The following is a 16,620-nucleotide window of genomic DNA, read 5'->3' as shown; positions in this document are numbered from 1 at the left end:
TATTGTGTTCTTGATTAATATTAAACTATAAGTAAGTCAATATTAAACCTATTTCTTCTTTCTTCGTTCATCAAATACCTAACAAGTCTGCAGTCAAATTAGGGTAAGTTAATTTACTAAATACTTAAATCCTTATATATATATATATATATATATATATATATGTACTTACGTGTGTGTACATAAATACAATATACATAAATAATAAAAGTAATTAATCATATTATATAAATAGAAAGAGGCAAATACGTATATATTGCAGTTTTCTGGAATTGATTCCTTTTTAGAGGAATAAATTCCATTATTTTTGAAAGGAATAGGAACGTAAATACCTATTATAATTCTTTTGTTCTTCTCAGAAAATTAAAAAAAAACATTTGGGCTGAGATTTTTTTACAAGTGATAAAACAATTAATAGTAACTAAAATATCGGGTAGCATGCCCCACATCACCCCTGCGGATTCCCTTATGTTTAAATATCTAATTTAATCCTAATTTTAACTTAAAATGTATTTGTAAAAAAACGGGTAAGTGCACGTCGCTCTTCTGTACAAGTGGGTCACTGTATAATGGTGGTATCTCAAAATAATTTGCATTGACGTTATGGACACAATTTATTTTGTTGTATTTATGCGCAACTGACAAGTGTTAAAGCGTAGGTAATACAGTATATTTTATAGGCAATACCTAACTAATAACTATTAATATCAAAATAAATACAGACTCACCGTGAGTCATAACAATAATATTATCATTATTTTTCATTCCACACTCTGATAAGCTGCTGGAGTGATCAAGGGGGGAGCGTTATCATCCCCCAGACAGCCGCTGATAATCAACGGGGATGCGTCGTGCATGTGAGTAATAATTATTAAAGCACGCAGGTGTTACCTATACAATAACAACGGGTCTATAATACCTATATAGTTGAGTGCTGGATTTAAAGGGATAGATGACGCAGTGACCACTTCCTCTTGCTTATTGGTCCGTTTAACATTTTATTTTTACACTTGTATTGATTATATTCTGTTAGGTTAGGTAGGTTAGAATTGTTTCAACTTCAATACATTATTATTATAGACCGGAAATATTTGTTTGATCTCGGACATAGATTTTTACTTTTTAGTCGTCACATGTCGTAAAATATTTAGAGTTTAAGTGCAGTGAAGTAGGTATGTACTATATGTTGTATAATTGTACATGGTTTTTGATTATGTATAATACAAAATTAGAAAATAATTGTGTAGTTGCTATGTATTAAACTCGAGGTTTTTGAATCTAAGAAAAATGTTATAATAATAGACACAAGCTAGAATCACGAACTTGTGTAAGGAATGATTTCCGAGGCTAACAATAAAAATATTAAATAAAATCAAACTAAATCAAACCCAGCTACCTACTTTAATCACTAAAAGTTATAATACGTTATTTAGTAGGTAGGTATGTGTATTTAGTTTAGCTGTCGGCGGTGGCTGTACACTGCCAGTTTAGTGGTGTGATTTTTTTTTTTAGTAAAAACATATAATAATCAAAACAAAAACAACATCAGACAACACGGTAGTGGTCATGCGATCGTGTCGTTAAAATCGGGTACGAAAAAAGAAAACGCTTGTCACGTGACCTGCGGGGAAACCGCCGATTTTCCCGCTACTATAGTCTCGGTGTAGTCAGTTTTCCCGTTCGCTATAGCCGTGCAACACGCGCGCCGCGGTACACTCGTCGTCGTGTTGTCGTCGCGTGCAAACATTCGTTCGTCCGTATGAAATAGGATTATTTAGACTTTTAGAGTGTAAAAACAAAAACATTGTTACTTGAAAGCCAAATCAATTGGTTGATGGTCACGGTATTATAATAACCACTTACCTATTTTGGTTTTGAAACGGTAAGGGACGAGAGAAATATTAAAACATTAATACCAAACATATAGCAATTTGCGCGATTTCGGAATGTTTGTCACTTACCCATAATTTTCTTGTCTTGTGCGCGAAGTCGTATATGGCCTACGGGGCCACGTAGACCGCAGCTGCAGTCCGTCTGTGGCGTCAGTGGTGGTCGTGGTGGCCACGTAAAGGTAATAATATAAATTTGATTAATCGTTTTTGTGCATGGTAGTGTGACAGGATAATGGATATATAGTGACCAAAACAAAAGAAGTGATAACGATTAAAATACACAAGGAATCTACATTTATACGGCACCCTTGGAAATAACAGGGAGTGTACTGCGTATAATGTACATATACGGTAAATCGGTAAAAAATCGGTAAAAGCCAAGAAAAAAATGAACACAGAAAAAATAAATTTGATTATGACAAAAAAATTATTATAATTAATCACCGGTAACACTGCAAACCTGTAAAAAAGCCAATAAGTCTAATTGTCTATAATATATTAACATAAATCATAAATGGTTCGTTCAAATAAACACTTTAACACTTCAGTGACTGTCTATTTTGTTCACTCAAATAATATAGCATAAAAGTATGAAAAGATCTACAAATGAAATGTCCAGTAATGAAAAGTTATTTTACTTTATATTATACCACTTGTTATATTTTATGATTAAGTTTGAAAAGATCACCTATGGTCACCTAAAAGGTCATTATGTTCCTTATATAGGGAACTTCCCGTAACAAACATTTATTTTACTCTATATTATACCACAAGTTATATTGTATATTTGTATTTAATAAAGATGAGAATGAAAGATACATTGCAACCGCTCATTATTTTAAAAACTTTTAACTTTTTTAAAAATACAATTTTTTACAAAGTTTTATGCAATTAATAAAAACATATTTCATATTTCAATATTTTTAAAAATTATATTAAATATACATTTTTCTTAATATTTTTTTAAGTTTCATAATCAATATTTTATAAATTGTTGTTCATTTTTTCCGGGATTCACTGTATACTGTACCTATATGATAATATACGGTATAGAGGTATATACAATACACTTAGCAATAAAATAATACAATTGCAATTATTGTATTTATTTTGTGTTTAACGCGTGTGTTTGTGGAAGTTCTTGGTGAAATATTGAGACACTAGACCAGGTCACGCACGCGGCTCTTAAATCAGTTTCGCGTGGCTCTTGAACCAACAAACCAAGCTTAGGCCTAAATTAATAAATATAAATCCGTTAGAATCGTAAGATAGTGTTTTTATCGCCGTCGGTTTCTTTATCATTACAATCGTTATTATTGATTGGAACGGCGGCGGTGGTGGTGATTTTTGTATGTGTAGCCCAAATTGTGTAGTCCATGTTCCAGAAGAAAAATACTAACTAACAAAAGAGTGTGCAAGAGACTTATTTCAATCTTTGGGACTACTTATGTGTGTGAATAATTGTACACAATGCTTAAATAGTTAAATTCATTAAATCTAAATACATATGGTAGTGTCTATGTGTAGGTAGTGTAAAAAATAAATTGATACAAAATTAAAAATGTGTCTTAATTTTATAAACATCGCTTTACGATGTAGCTCGCTTCGAATTAGCTTTATAAATTTGTGGCTCCCAAAATTAAGGTTAGTGGCCACCCCTGCACTAGACCAATCGAAAATTCTGCGTACCTTATGAAATATCTATGCTAATTACTCAATGTAATTAGGTATTCTAAAATTCACCACTCTCACAATAATTATCACACTTGATGTAGGGACTATTAAGGCATGTACATATTAAGTCAAGTTCTAATCCAGCGGAAGAAAATGATTAAACAACATATTGAATACCCCAAGTTCACATCAAGTATTACTTAAAGTTTAAACTGCAATTGAACATATTTTGTGTTCTTTATTTAGAGCAGCTAGACTCGCCTCGTACCTAAACAATATAAATGTATGGACTTGTTTTATTAGGTAAAACCTGTAGGTATCCTATTATAATACCTATTCTCTGTTGTATTGTGTGAACAATTCCGTGATCGAATTTTGTTTACTATTGTTAACACAATTTGAATACTATTTCAAAAACTGTAGATATTATATCTACTCGTTATATTATCCCAAGTACAAAAATTACAAAAACATTAGGTGTTGGTTAATCGTATACTATTATTATTTGAAATGTTAAGGTAATTAAAAACCGTGATTGAAAAATAACTTTTTTGGTTTCATCACTAATATAGCTGCATTAAATATTAAAATAATAGGTATGTGATTGGTGATGGTGAACTAATGATTTGTAAAAATAGTACCTACTTAAATATAATAACACGCCTCGAGTGGATTTGTAATATTTAAATAAATGTCATTATAACAAATATTACAGCCTTGTATTAAATTGTCAAGCTTTTTTACCCAACAAATAAAATTTTATTGACATTCATAGAAAAAAAAGGTGGGTAAGTGGATGTCGTTCTGCTGTACGACAGATTTCAAGTGAGTCACTACATAAAGGATGTGGTATTAAATTTGAATTCAATGATATAATATCGTTGTATACGAAAAACGATACTGAGTGGTAACGGTTTGTCAGTGTGGATTTTTATATTATATTTATATTGTTATTAGGTATTTATTATTAATACGGTTGCCGGTAAGTTGAATTAATATTATAAAATTACAACAAAATAACTAAAATCGTTATTCTTGGTTATTTAATATGTAATTTTCTCCAAATTTGAACATAAAATAACTGTAAAAAAAACCGTGATTTATATTTTTGAGGCTTTTTACAGAATAACCTACTTACGTGGAACCTTGTTGTAAGTTTTTAATCCTTAGCTATAGAAGTTGAGCAATTTACAGATAAACTTACAGTAAATAATAACAATATAAAATATCTAGTCTGACAAACCGTCTCCGCTCAGAATCTTTTTTGTATACAATGATATTATATCATTAAATTCAAGTTTAATACAAATATATTAGTACCTACCTAATATATAATATACAAATATATTACAATCCATATTCAGTGACCCACTTGTATGCTTTAACCTACTGTACAGCAGAGTGACGTCCAGTTACCCGATTTTTTAAATACATTATAGGTACACATATTACTATTATGTTTAATAATTATTGACAACAATTTCATATTAGGTACCTAGGTACCTATTATAATTAATATTATTTATTTATATATTTTTATTAGGTATAATAAATATTTAATAATTTTCTATGAGTATAACATAAAGATCTAAAGTATATAATAATAATTATTATTGAACTTTTTTGTTTGGTCGAAAAGTGAATAGCTTGAAAAGGGAAGGGTACGTTTTTGGTTTAAAACGGCAATGCCCCTGCCCCCTTTATACTTTTTGCATTTGATTTTAATTTAAAAACTCAATTAGGTACCTATTAAAAGTTGTCATAAACGTTTAAATACCTAATCATATTTTTTTTTTTAGTATTTTGTAATGTTTTTTGCTGGCCAATTATTTGAAGATAATTCAAAAATCAGTCCAATGCGGCCCGAAAAAAGTTTTCCTCTTAAAAAAAAATCAAAATCCTATTATTCTACGAGGCGTGATAGCTATAAGTCGAATATAAATATAAATAAGATTATTTGTTTTATCGTATGGCTGCCGCTCAATGTAAGTTGTAACTAGAAATTGCTTGAATTTTGACGTTTAATAAATAGCCGTCTCCGTCTGGACTCTGGACACAATTAATACAAGTTTTATTCGAACTAAAAATTAAACGTACTATACTTTTTTTCTTTGTATAACGTTTAGTAGGTTTGCCCAATAAAGACGACAAAAATACTCAAATGTTAATGCCAGTAAAAAAACAGGTGTATCGTCGTTATTAATATTATGAATTCACTATTTTATGACCGTTTTTTTTATATCTTTTGTATAGCTTTTACTTATATAGGTTAGGTACTGTGATATAAATATTGTTATCTGATATTTTTCTATAGATACATCACTATTTATCGGTAGGTAATACTTTTTTTCGAAGTTAACCAAGTTATTTATTTATTGATCTCTATATCATATATACATTAATTTATTTATATAAATATATAATATGTATTAATTCCAGCTATAAAATATACGCAACCCATTTAATATTTTTTTTACGTGGAACAACTTAATTTTGTAAATTCGAGAATTCGTCAAAACGTTGTGTAAGCAAAAAATCAGTTTTTAATTTAATTGGTTTTTTTCTACGCAATCTTCGGTTGAGTCCAGTTGAAATGTATCATAATATATTAGTAATAGGTACTATTTAATAATACTGTTTGTACATAATTTTTAAAAAGAATAAACTGAGTTTTATAGTTTTCATTATTTTGATATTGTTTGATATGAGTTGTTCTACACAGAGGGATTCACCAAATATACTCACCCCCATTTTCTTTAATAATGAATTTATGCAAATTATAATATTTAGATTTTTTAAATATAGGTACAGATATATTTAAATACACGATTTTCAAATTCTTTTAGTGCTACTTAAAAAATGTCCTGTTGTGTTAAAATCGTCTGTTTTTTAAATGAAAATGTCACTCCACCATTTATAATGTAAATTAATAAGTGGATAATTTTCTTGAAAATTATGTATTTAACCTAACTATATTTAGTTCAAAATTTGAATGAGTAGTTTACTAGTTTCTTAGTTATTAAAATATTTACAATAACGATAATAGTCCTAAACAATGGTTTTAAAAATATATAAAATACACGTAATATTGGATCTAGTATTTATTATGCATGGACCTTTTCACAAATAATTGCATTGTTGATATATTAATATTAATTAGGTACTATAATTTTCATATCACCATATAGATTCCTATACCTTCCGAAACCTTTATGACAGACTTGTTATTTTTGGTGCATAAAGTTATTTAACAGTATTTAAGTAACTTGAGTTATTTAACTCAAAAACAAGTGTTTGAAAATATTATGTTTACGTATAGGTATTTAAAAAATCCAAATATCAGATTTTGAATAACTGCATTGTTGAAGGAAAAAAGGAGGTGAGCATGTTTGGTAAATCACCCTGTCACACGGTTTGGGTTATTGATGATTTTTAATAAATTACTAGTTTTTAAAAACTATTATTATTTATTTACATTATGTATTCTACTTTTTACCTATAGTTTTTATATTACGCATTCAGTCACTGTGACTTAGTGAAACAATAATCTAACTTTACAGTCTCTCTTCACTTTGTTCTCCGTTTTTTGATAATTACACACTGTCTTTTTTAGATATTTAATGATTATTAATAGGTAAGTACCTAATAATAGGAATACATTTTAAAAATCAATATAAAGTATAGGTTGGACGGTAGGTATATTTAATATTATTATTTTTTTTAATATAGCTACATTTTTTAGACGGTATCTTCAATTCGGACTCAAATGAAAATTTGACCTTAATTTTAAGATCTTATAATATATATGTTGTAACCGAACTCTTGAAGGATATTGCTTTACAATATTTGGATAAAGATATAGCTTAAACTAAATATGTATAGAAATTGATAAAATAAATATTTGGTGAAAATGTATGATTATTTGTTTTTAAATTGCAACGAAATAAGAAAATAAACGAAGAGAAATCATTAATGAACGGGTGAATATCCATAATTTTACAATTTCTTTAACATTTTTAAACTAATTTGATTTTTGGGAAACTTTTTATTTAATTTAAGTTGGAAAAAATGTTGAAGAATTTCGTATCAAATTTTCAAACTTTTTGACCAAGCGAAAAATGTTTATCGACATTTATAGAAAAAAAAAACAAAACAAATATGAGAATTTAAAGTGTCTATAAGTAGCTCAAAAAGAGTCAATATAATTTAAAAATTATAAACATTTAGTGAAAATTTAAAATATCTATGATTATTTGTTTTTGAGTTAATATAAAAAGACAAAATCGATTTTGTCAAAAACTTGTTTCACGTGAAAAAAATCCGTTTTCTCTTAATTATTCTTCTAATAATGATTCGACGCTTTAAAAAATGACTGGAATTTTCGATTTTGACTTCTTAAAAGTACTATTTAGATCCAATTTTATATCAAAAACCACCCTTCAAAATCGAAGCATTTTCTTAACTAATTTTCGTGTGAACGACGCAAAATTAAAAACACATCATTATAAAATCAATACAATCATCAGAGCGATGAAATCTAAAATCATCTGAGGGACTCAACATTTGTCAGTGATTATATTATTAGACATGGAATGATTTTCAATTTTAACAATTTTTGGGTTACCTCAGTACCTATAAATTGTTTCTGATGATTCATCTTTGTTTCAAACATCTCTACACAACCACTTCTGACTTCTGAGGTCCACCACACTAAAACTCTTGTATTATATCTTATTTTTAAATATAGATATAATTTGAAATATAAATGTATCTAAATTTGAAAAACAATGGAGGGGCTAAAGCTAAGTTTCCATACCAGACATACGTGTTTTATAAAAGCTTTCCGAAGAGGAATTGGAATAATAACATTGAAAAAAATTTTTTTTGTCAGGCCGGCACCGAAAGTTTGGTTTTCCATAGCGGTTGAAGCGTTGGAAAGCGTCCTTTTTCCGTCCAGTGGGTGGTAAAGTGGGAATCCCTAAAAGTGCCGGGCAGTAAAGTGGAAAATCCTAAAAGTTTTGGGTGCACATATCATTCGCGTATCCCCTGCACAACCAAACACTGAAATCTATACCACGGTTGTCGGCCCTTACAATACATAAACTTTTGGTTACCTACATCTTATATTCATATTATAACCTCCTTGCATGACGCTTAAAATAAAATATAAATAAAACCAAATCGTTAAACAGGACAAAACATAGTATTTGTGGCTCGTGCGCGAAGGCAATTTAAGTGTTGGGCGAAATGTAACAATATACTACCATTTAATGTGGCCGATTTCAAACAAAAAAAAATTCGATTATCAAGTGAACATCGTAAGACGAACGAACATCTACAGTTCTATATCAGACGAGTCTGATATATCCTGGTCGAAGTGAAATATCGTGCGATGCGACTTAGATGTTCCAAAACTGAGTGCGTTAAGTGTTTACAAGTTTACACTAATTAGACAATATGTTTAATTTTAATTCTTTACAAACTATAGTATGATAGCGTGTATAGTCGAGTTTAACACAAGTTGTAAACAAGCGTTTATCGTAAGAAGTTCTTGAAGAGATTTACTGTGACTTATCACAGCGGCCGTCGCGATCAGTCATCGACGTCACATCAAGATTTGTTTTCATGTAATCTCTCGCCACGTTCATGACAAATTATTTATATACATTATATAGGTACATTATACAGCCCGATAAAACACGAGTTAATACCAATCATTCATAAATGTAGTTTGTAGTTGCGAAGCGTGTTTGTCAATAAATTATGTATTGAGGAAACGGAATAGAATAATAACGATATTCGATTTTCAAAAACAATTTTTTTTTAATATTTACAATTTTATTAATTTAAAGTTATGCTAGCCAAAATGACTGTAGTACTAGAGTCTATAGCAGTGGTTCCCAACTTTTTTTTATTCTACATCACCTTTGTACATTTTCAAAAATCTCTCGCCTCCCCATAAATTTGAGTTTAGACGACTATTTTTTTTATGTGATACAAAATAACTATTTACTATACATCTAATGACTTTTTTTTTCATAATTTAAAAAAGAAAATATACCTAAATCAACTTAATAATTAATAATATATTTTTAAATACATACCTACAATTTTATAAATATTATAAGTAATATTAATTTAATGTTTTAAATTTTACTGATTGTAAAATGGCATAATTATTTTAACAACAACATTTTTGTTATTAATTCATCATCACTAATTCCCCCCGTGCAGTTTATCTAAATAGGCGTATTACTATCACAATTTGTTTCATTAGGCAGAATAAAAATGTTTATATGTAATTAATCTAGCTGGAACATTGTACTGGTTTTGAGTTTTGAATACCAAATTACAGCAACGATTTTGTAAACAGTATTGCAGATTTATTTTCATTTTTCTAACAATTTGATGAAATTGTTAATGCTAAAATAACGCGCAGTGCTAGTGAATATGAATATGGAGAGCAATATATTATTATATTATATCATGGGGTAGAAAAATATGAGGTAAAATACAATATTCATCAGTTGCGACTTTCGAAGCATATAGTATGCTCTTATATATAGCTTATGTGTTATCGCTGAACAAAGACATTGGAGGATAATAATAAAATCTCTTGACATCATTATTGGCAATATAGACAACGGTTTCTGCTGCAGTTAGGTCCCTGCAGTGCATGATACATGGACGGTGTGGGCCCCTTGCATTATTGATGTGTGGCGTCGTCTAAGACTCGGTTTCGAAGGTTAGGAATGAATATATATAATATATGATATACACTGAGTAAACTTTTTCGTGCGATTCTTTGACGTTTTTCACTTTGTTTGTATTTTGCACCACATGGCGTATAGGTAGATATACTTTTTTACTCGTAACCCTCGATTATCAGACACCAATTGATTATTTTACAGAAACGTTTAGCTCGGGTCATTTTGACTTCTGACAGTATAGTGTATTTACCTTTAATACCCAATATATAATTGATATGTATTGGGAAACCGAGTGACAATAATTATTTTTGGGTTCTCTGTAACTAAGGAATATTTATCTAATTTAAATTCCACTCAGCTAGTATACATAAACGTCCCACACAGCATTTGGGAAATGATAATATTTTGTGAATGTCTTGAAGTGGTCGAATAATGAATATTTGACTAATAATATTTTATAAATATTTTCTTCTAATGATAAAAAAATATTGAACTATATAATTGCATAAAAATATTGACTTTATATTTTTATAAAGTTTCCGTAAAAATATTTTTTGAAAATATATGATTAAAATATTTTGTAAATGCTTTTTATAATATAATATTTTCAAATATATGAACTTTTGGGCCAAAGAATATAACTAAAATATTTCCTAATTATTTACGCAACTTTTCAAAATATTTTAACAATTATATTATTTTACTGGAAATATTTTTACCATAGTTAGGAATAGTATATTGTGTGGCAAGGGCGGGAAATGGCCTTCCCGCGCGAGCCACACATACTATTTTTTGTCACACCCTGCGTTCATGGAAAAGGTTATGCAGGGATCTATGCAAATGCAACAATTATAGACTATTCTACAAAATATGTTTAAATGTTTATGCGTCATGCAAGGAGGTTATACTATAAATTTAAGATGTAACCAAAAGTTTATATTTTGCAAGGACCGTGGTAGGTATACATTTTAGTTTCTGGTTGTGCAGGGGATACGCGCCCGGCGGCTGGCACTTTTGGGGATTTCTTCTTTTCCGCCCAGCACTTTTGGGGATTTCCTCTTTTCCGCCCGGCACTTTTGGGGATTTCCTCTTTTCCGCCCGCTGGACGGAAAAAGGTTGCTTTCGAACGCTTCAACCGTGGTCGAAAACCAAACTTTCGGTGCAGGCGTGACAAAATAGTATATTGTGTGCCAAGGGCGGAAAGTGAGCTATTTCAGTGTCGCACACGAGGGCCGCATTCCGCCCAAGACCGATATTGCCTTCCCGCATGAGCCACACATACTATTTTTTGTCACGCCTCTACATTCATCAATCACGGCAAAAGTAATGCAGGGATCTATGCAACAACTAAACTATAATTATATACGACAACAATATTTCATGAAAGAAACGATTTGATTTTATTTACTTTTAGCGTCACGCATGGAGGTTATAATATGATTATAAGATGTAACCAAAAGTTTATGTTTTTAAGGACCGACAACCGTGGTATAGATTTCAGTGTCTGTTTGTGCAGGCCGCAGGGTATACGCGCGTGAAATGTACGTGCAGCACTTAAAATGACAAAAATTTTGTGCCACGCCTGCACCGAAAGTTTGGTTTTCGATAGCGGTTGAAGCGTTGGAAAGCGTTCTTATTCCGCCCAGCGGGCGGTAAAGTGGGAATCCCTAATAGTGCTGGGTGGTAAAGTGGAAATGCCAAAAAGTGCTGCGCGGAAAAGAAGAAATCCTCAAAAGTGCCGGCCGCCGGGCGCGTTTAGGGGACGCGTATCCCCTGCACAACCAGAAACTAAAATGTATACCTACCACGGTCCTTGCAAAACATAAACTTTTGGTTACATCTTAAATTTATAGTATAACCTCCTTGCATGACGCATTAACATTTAAACATATTTTGTAGAATAGTCTATAATTGTTGCATAGATCCCTGCATAACCTTTTCCATGAACGCAGGGGCGTGACAAAAAATAGCATGTGTGGCTCACTTCCCGCCCTTGCCACACAATATACTATTATGCTGTAGGGGTGGGTATGCGTGTATGTACTATCTATGGCAGGGGTGGCCAAACCGTGGCTCGCGCATATATTTTTGCGGCTCGCATCTTAACGTAACATTAGACGTAAATTAACGTAAGAGCCAAGATGTAAAAAAAAAAAAAAAGGTTGAGGGTTGTATGAACGCACTCGTATTTTATACTCTCTATTTTCAAATATTTTCATTGTAATATGTTTAATATAGGTAAACGTAATTATCGATATTTCTGTCGACAATTTATATACATACCTATATTACTACTTATATTACTTATCAACTGTTCTGTAAAATACTATTGATATAGTAGGTATATTGTATTATTGTATATTTAAATATACACTGGCACACATCTCTGATTGAAATTTAGAAAATAAGAAAATGTATAAAAGACATCTATTTTATATTAATATTACAGAAGGAAACAATAACGCTACGAATTCAACTTTCAACTAGGTATAGTATATCCTATATACCGACTTATCTAATTTTAGATTTAAGAATTTATAAATGTATTGCAATTATTGCGTATTTAATTCCATGATATTTATTTCAGTATGTTAAATATATCTAAATCGTATTACAACTAATAGTCAGTAATGTCATAAGCAAATTTTTAATGACATAAATACTCTATAAAAAAAATATTAAAAAAAATTGTAGGTACGTATCTGCATCATGAAAGTTGTTATATACAAATTTGTATGTTTTATGAATTGAAATATTTGAAATATCTAGGTAGGTATCTAAAAAATTTGGAGTACAATATTGTAATTTAAGTATTTGACCATAGAGTTTACCGGAACAGTAATAAATAATAATTATTAAAAATAAACGTGTATTGCTAATTATTTCAAGTGGGCTACTTCACAGTGAGTCAAGGATTTATATTCTGCATATGAAATAAAATAAAATAAAAGAAATAAATAATTATAAAAAGTAGACATTGTAAGGAAGAAAATAGTTTTACTTCTACTTACGTTACACAAACGGTAAAGAAACTTACTCTAACTACCGTCATATATAAGCATATAACATGTACCTACCTAAACTAATAAGTCCTCAGGGATTTTTATGCCGGAATGGAACACGCAGACCATGCTATTTAATTATAATACTGAATATATTGCTTTACCAGTTTTGTTAGTGCACGGATAGGATTAGAATTCTGTACAGTTTTTATAATAATATGATATTGTGTTTCTGTAATATAATAGTGCCTATAATATGTAGGTATGTACTGTATTGTATTATGGTTTATAAAATATGACTATATGAGTGATATTGTAAAGGTAAAAAAGTCCATTTTTACCGGATCTTATCTATCTAATTAAATTATCATTGTGAAGATCAGGATTCGGTACTAACCCCTCATAATTGTTGTTATTATATACCCACTGATTAAATATAAAGTAGGTGCGTTTATAATTAATCAATATTATACCCAACTGTTTTATTTACCAATTTATATAATATATACCTAGACTCTGTAACATTATATTTATTTTAACATAATATTTAATTGCTTCAAAATAATATTGGTGGGTGAAGGGTCCTACTCTATTGATTATTTTTTCATTGTTTTTTGAAATTATGCAATTAATTTATATACGTTTATTAAGTCGAAAGGTTATGGGTTTATGACCTTGTAGATTTGGCTACATCGAATCTTTTCAAATAGGCATCCATACAGATACAATACTTTATACTTAATGCAACTATATTATAACATTTTTAATGAGAAATCTAAATGAGGATCTGAAGTTTACTGTGTTTTGTGTTTATTTTGTTTTTCAAACCTTAAGTACTTAAAAAGTACTTACAAAACGAATAGAGATTAAATATCTTGAGACTGTGGTTTAATATATTTTGATATAGGATATACCTACTGAAATAGACGATCCAATGTTATTTAATTCATTGATCATAAGTTATGTACATTGAATATTAACCTAAACTATAGGCTCAGTTGTTCACATTTTACACTTGTATACATTTATTATTGCATATTTGCATTTGAAAGTCTTAGTATAGGTATAGTATATTAAGAAGTACCTATAACTGTATACGCCTGTAAGTAATCGCCATGATTTTCACTGATTTTTAATTTAGGTATTGTATAATGCATAATATTTTTCAATAACATGGATAAGAAACAGTGGTGTTGGGAATTCGTATCGGTTATTGTTCATCTTCTGCTTAGGTGAAAAATAGTGGTTTATAATTTTTTTTTATTAAAATTAATACGATTTTCAAAGCTATGATAATTGATAAGTAAGATAGTTTGAAAAATATTCTATAACTTTGAAAGATATCCAGTAAACTTTTAATGTTGAAATGGAATTGTAATAAATCCTTTAGGGCTGAATTGAATACAAATATGTATTTATACGACCAATATTTCTAAACTAAATATTTTTATATTAAATAAAAAAATAATTGATAGGAACTATAGGAAGTAAGCAACCAGCAGCTAATAAAAATTATGATGGAAATATTTCAAAACATGTAATTTATCTATATAATATTATACTATAACAATACACATTTAAATATTATACTGTACTATACCATGTAGCCATCAAAGTTATTTTTGAGAATATTAATTATAATTGCGTTGAAAAAAAAACTAGAGATGTACAGTGATCGCGTAATTTCGGTGTCAAGATACCTAGTACTTACTACTTACCAGTATATTTTTGGTTTAATCTCAATAATTATTGTTGTTAAACTTGACTGAATTACTTCGTATGCCACGTACAGCGTATAGCCGAGAACAAGTAATTGCAGAACGAGTGACTTAATAGCTACAGGCTGACAGGCTGCACTTTGCAGATACCGTCATACTGATTTATAAATGGCGTTTCACACTGTCGCTATGTCCACTACTAACTTCGTCCTCGTGTCTATTATGGTAGTATAATATTTTTATAAATTCGTATGAAATAAAAGTACTTGTACTTAGAAAAAGGTCTTGTATGGAACTATGAACTATCTCCCTAGTAACACTTGGATTCCAGGGAGTGTAATGGGAGTCTCCCATTAGGCACCAGCATTGGATTCCAGCTAAAGAGTCCATGTAACCTCCTAGGGACATCCCCGGGGAGTTGATATTCATAAAATATAACTTGGCGCATCCCATTATACTCCATGGCTGGAGTCCAGTTAAGGATTCCATGTAACCTCCTAGGGACATCCCTGGGGAGTTGATATTCATAAAATATAACTTGGCGCATCCCATTATACTCCATGGCTGGAGTCCAGTTAAGGATTCTATACAAACTCCTAGGGACATCCCTGGGGAGTTGATAATCATAAAATATAACTTAGCACATCCCATTATACTCCATGGCTGGAGTTCAGTTAAGGATTTCGTACAACTTTCTATATGAACTCTAGTTCCTCGAGAATTGAGAATATAGTATTTTACTTGGTGCATATATACACAGCACATGTATATATATACACAGCATGCGCAGCCATGACTGTTTTCTATAGTTGAGTCCATACAACTTCTATGGAATTTCCATATATGCTATTATATACACTTTACAACTTTGCTGTCATTGTATAATCTAATTTTGGGGTACACAATTATTATATAATATAAATAATATTATACCCCAAAACCACATTATATTGAATAGCAAGGTTTTAATATCGAGTCAAATTTGTAAGAATGAATTAGTTTTATATAGGTTCCAGTCTTAATATATGATCGTTTAAACTCTATAGGTGCTTTTTGAGTATCCTATCCAATAATAGAGCTATAAGTCTATATTAATATAATATATGTGTATTAATTGTATACAATATCATCAACTTTTTTTTACAGGGTATTTCAATTATTTTGTTTTTACTATATTTAATTTGTATATAACATGTAATAAAGTACATCATCAAAGCTAGCAGTGGTGATTATTTAATAATTTAATAGAAATAAATACAAAAATCAATTATTTTGAAAATATAAACATTTGTTTAATTAATTGCAACCAAAATATTTACAAATAAAATAAATTACATTTTTACGTACCCATTTTAATTATATTAAAATATTAAATATTTTGTTTTTCACTAATTTCACTATGAATCATAGGGAATGCAGCAAATGTTCCATTTTCAACTTTATACAAAAAATATTTGTTTACAATAGTTTCAACTTTCCAAATTTTCAATTCTGCTGACAAATTTCTTAATTTGTAAATGTTGAGGTATGAAGATTTACATGGATATTTATATAATTCAAATTTTACCAAAAACTGTTTTCCTATAATCACTAGTTGTTTTGACTGATATGCAATATTTTCAAT

General features: G+C 29.7%; 1 protein-coding gene across 2 annotated transcripts in view; it reads left to right on the top strand.

Annotated features, from left to right (window-relative positions):
• The first annotated feature begins 1,664 nt into the window (after positions 1 to 1,664).
• LOC100574834 overlaps positions 1,665 to 16,620 on the top strand; it is a 90,138-nt gene continuing 75,182 nt past the window's right edge. Inside the window, exon 1 of one of the 2 annotated variants that reach the window (XM_029491749.1) lies at positions 1,665 to 1,882. The gene's annotated coding sequence lies outside the window, so the exon portion shown is untranslated. Of the gene's footprint in view, positions 2,072 to 16,620 lie in introns of both variants that reach the window. The other variant, XM_029491748.1, reaches the window with a different exon arrangement.

This window comes from Acyrthosiphon pisum, chromosome A3, assembly GCF_005508785.2.
Source record: "Acyrthosiphon pisum isolate AL4f chromosome A3, pea_aphid_22Mar2018_4r6ur, whole genome shotgun sequence".
Taxonomy (NCBI): domain Eukaryota; kingdom Metazoa; phylum Arthropoda; class Insecta; order Hemiptera; family Aphididae; genus Acyrthosiphon; species Acyrthosiphon pisum.
Note: the sequence above shows the minus strand (reverse complement) of the source record. Positions and strands in the feature narration are given on the sequence as shown.